The sequence below is a fragment of the Rissa tridactyla genome, chromosome 1, assembly GCF_028500815.1.
Source record: "Rissa tridactyla isolate bRisTri1 chromosome 1, bRisTri1.patW.cur.20221130, whole genome shotgun sequence".
NCBI classification, from domain to species: domain Eukaryota; kingdom Metazoa; phylum Chordata; class Aves; order Charadriiformes; family Laridae; genus Rissa; species Rissa tridactyla.
Window position 1 is genome coordinate 99,716,483 of NC_071466.1, and position 4,166 is coordinate 99,720,648.

General features: G+C 45.0%; 1 long non-coding RNA gene across 1 annotated transcript; it reads right to left on the minus strand.

Annotated features, from left to right (window-relative positions):
• Nucleotides 1-1,112: 1,112 nt before the first annotated feature.
• LOC128901646 (uncharacterized) lies at nucleotides 1,113-4,002 on the minus strand. The gene is made up of 2 exons (XR_008463491.1): nucleotides 3,897-4,002; nucleotides 1,113-3,285 (listed from the first exon to the last, which is right to left on the minus strand). It is a non-coding gene; the product is annotated as an uncharacterized LOC128901646 (long non-coding RNA).
• Between the last annotated feature and the right edge of the window lie 164 nt (nucleotides 4,003-4,166).

Genomic DNA, 4,166 nt, shown 5'->3' on the forward strand with positions numbered 1-4,166 from the left:
CTGCCATTTTTGTAATATTCCCATTTTGTATCTTACTGCCTGGTTGTCTCTCTGAATACTGACAAGTGTCCATACTTTTGCCAGAAAAAGTAAGATTTCTTTTTACCATTTGTTATGGGAGGTTTCATACACACATATTAGAAAAACAAAAAACAAACAAAAACCAAAAATCCAGGCACCCTTTTCCACGCGCATCTGTCATCAATGAGAAACTGGTAGAAAATTCTGTGTCTGTATTTTGGCAAGTCATTAAGTTACCTGTGTTTTGGCAGAATATTTGGAATCGATAAAGCTAGACCTCTAGTGTTTCCAGAGACATTTGCTGCATTCAACAGTGGCTGAAAGGAACCGGTTCATTCAAGTGTTTTCTGTGAGTAACAGTGCTTCCCTTCCCAGAAATTCTGGAATAGGAGCCGGTATCTGAAGGAACAGGGTAACAGCAATAGCATGTCCTGCAGCACTAGCATATGCTCCACTGATAAGATTTTCAGGGCCAACCGAGAGAGGAGGCAGTTTCTTAGAGATTAGTGATCTCCCTCAGCAATATGTCCCTGGCAATAATAATTTCAGGGATTTTGGTAGGAAACAAGATAGACATAACAACTCTCTGTCCCTTTGGTACTGCATTTCTGCTATTACAGCAGCTATGGGAGAACCTTAGAGTTTGAAAAGACACGCTGCCTCCCTCGGAGGAGGGGATGCGGCAGCAGTATATACTCCTAAAGCTATCAAAGTACAGAAAGAACCTCTCTACACAGACTCAAGACTCAAAAGAAAATTTACCAAGATGAGAGATTTTAGCATCTACACCTAGATGAGGTTTCCCCACCAAAATGAAGCATAAGTAGACTGCATGAGATGTGTCCTTCTTTCTCTAAACTCTCTCCTTTTCTTCCCCAAACCCAAGCTTTTCTCTGCAAAACTCTTTCTCAGCTGCTAATATAGGAGGGCCTACAGGTATCTGAGATACTTCTAAAGCTCTCTAAAGGAAAATAACCTGATGTCATTAGTTTTAAATTAATCGCACAAGGTCCAAACCTTCATTAAAAAAATTTAGGGGTCTATAAATCAAAAAGGACTGAAACTACCAATCTAGAAAAAGACACCCTAGCTCCAGGATATGACTTTATTCCAAATATTTTTATACCAAAAATGAAACAAATGTTAGCGTTAAAAAAAACCCCAAACTATTCAGAGTACATACACAACTTGGTCCTATAGTGCAACATTTGCATCACAAAAAATAGTGACTTCTCATATTTACACATACAACCAATGCAAGTTTTTTTAATTTTTACATGTAAATTTTCTCACAAAGTCCATGTATAATCATCCATATTTTTAAAATCGTTTTCTTCACATCCTATGTTTTGCAGGGGTTCAGTTTTTAACAAAATTCCAGTAATTAAGCTTGCTGGTGAGTATGATCAAAAGTTAATCTGAGCAGCTCTTGGATACTGTGAATGGAAAACAAACCCTATACTCAACAAACATGCATCTGGTAATAACAGCTGCAACCACACACATATAGATGAAAAGTATATCTATTTAAGCGCTCCATCAAAGCATTTAAAATTAGAAACGTTTGAAAAAAATGTTCAGAAACAAGCTACTCTTGAAGAATGAGAAAGTATCCAAATAATTGTGAATGTTATATTTGACAAAATTAGCCTACTTAGAAGCAACTTAAATCCCAAATAATTCTACAGCATGAAATCCTTGCCTAGATTTCATTAGAATCAAGAAAAATCTGATTTACAGGGAATTAAGACATTCATACAACTTTAATAACATCATCAACCAGACTCAATGATGAAATACAGTCAGATTGAGTCTTATGTCCCGTCAAACCACAAAATCTTTGAGAATTACATTCAAAATTTTCTCAAATCATCTGCTTAAGGTAAGAACTTCAGAGAGTAACTGCTGTCTGGTGCCAATATTATACAAGCCGCTATGTGGGCTCTATTCTAATGGCTGCACTTTTACTAGGGAAACTGACAAACTAAAAATCCTGATAATAAATACCTGCATAGTAAGACATAATTATACATGTGGGAGATGTCCCTGATCATGGCAGAGGGGTTGGAACTAGATGATCTCTAAGGTCCGTTCCAACCCTAACAATTCTATGATTCTATGTGAATGTACACCTTAAGGAACACAATTTTTTCAGCAGGGTAATTCCAGCACGGAGGCTCTTCATCTGTGACAAAGGACCTTTTGGAGAACTGTGGACTAGAAAATAATTATGCAAGACCAGCTTGTTTCTGCTTGGCTGAGAGATAACTGAGTACACTAAAAAAAAAAAAAAAAAAAAGAGCAGGGCCTCGCTAGATTTATGAGCTCAGGTTAGTTTCACAAATGCTTCACTGGCAGCAGAGCCAGTGTCACTGCATAAACTGGTTTACGCGAACAGATCCAACTGCTTTCCTAGTTGTTTGTTCCCATTACCACAGTAGGCCCTACTGTGCCAGAGCAGTTGCCTGCATACTGGTGCAACAAACCAGATCAGGGAACTCTTCCAAATGAAACCAAACAGCTCATTTGGTTTTCCTGCCAGCTCATCACATGGCCACACTCATGTCAGGACAGAAGTGGCAGTGGCACAAGTCTGTGAACGAAAAAAAACCCACTCCTATCACAGGCAGGTTAGCAAATTTGCAAAACGACTACAGAGCCAACAGTGGCAAAAAAAGTACCTGGAGAGGTGAGAGAGGAGCTGGACCCAGTGAGGTACATCACCATTTTTCTTACATGGGGTTTAGTCCATTTGCAACAAATCCTTGGCAAAAAGGTTTAAACGCAGCACTAAACACATTACAGAGATTCTAGTAGCTCCTTCACAGTATTTGTGATTTACATGGAATATCTAAAACCACTATTGGAAAATCTGTATGAGGATTAGATGTTAATCTCCAGAATTGGAGCTGTCCTTAATGCAAAGATAATGGATCAGATTAGCTTTCAACAAAAACAAGAGAAATCTTGTAATTCTATTTTAATACTTGGTTTTGACACATAAAGCCCTATTCAGGTATTTAATTCAAAGTGGATAATTTCCACGAGAAGCAAGCCTAAAGCAATGATAACATCCATTATAATTTTTCAAATCACAACAAGATGAACGAGTACAGCGGTTACAAAGGGTCGAGACAAGATCCACTGGCACCCGGGCACGTGCCTCCCTGACAACACTGGGAAGCGGTGGGCCAGCTTGCGAGGACACCACGTGCGTGCCACTAGAAGTTGAGCTCCTTCGCAAGCCGTGCTGGGCCTTCCCCCCTACATTGCAGAAAAACATGGATTAAAATTAAAAAAACAAAAATAAAAAAAAATGCTCACAACAAACCAGACTATTAAATTAGAACTGCAAATTAATGCTGCCCGCAGCGGTTACCCCTGCGCAGACCCCCTCCACCCACGGGGCCCGGACCAGGCCACGGGTGCGGGTTACCACAGTGTCACCCTAACCAAATCCTAACGCCACTGTCACCAGCCCATCAGTGACAACGGCCAAGGAAGGGGTGCAGATTACCACAGCGTCACCCTAAACAAACTCTAACACCACTGCCACCAGCCCACCAGTGGCACCAGCCAGGCAGGGGGTGCGGGTTATCACAGCCTCACCCTAACTGAATCCTAACGTCACTGTCACCGGCCCTCCAGTGACACCAGGCCGGGGCACGGGGTGGGGGGGGGGCGCGGGTTACCACAGCCTCACCCTAACCAGACTCTAACGCCACTGTCACCGGCCCAGCGGTGACACTGGCCCCAAGCCCGTGAGGTGCGCGGCGGGGCGGGTGGGGGACAACGGTGACCTATGTGTGTGTCGTCGTCCCCCCTCCCGCCGCGGCCGCCTCAGTTTCCCTCCCGCGCGCGCGCCAGGCCGTTACCGGGCTGGGGGGATGGGGACAGCCGGGGACGCGCCGGGGGACGCCGGCGTCCGGCGCCGTCCCCGCCACGCGGGCGGCCCGCGCCCGCGCGCACGCCCGAAGGCTGCCGCGCGCCGCGCTACCTGCGGGGGGAGGGGCGGCGGCGGCGGCGGCGGGTGGGGGGTGGGGAATCCCCCCTGTAACCGTCCCTGGCCGCCACCCTCCCCCGCCGCGCCAGCGCCTCGCCCCCCGCTCCCCCGCCGGCCAATCGGAGCGCTGCGCACGTGACGA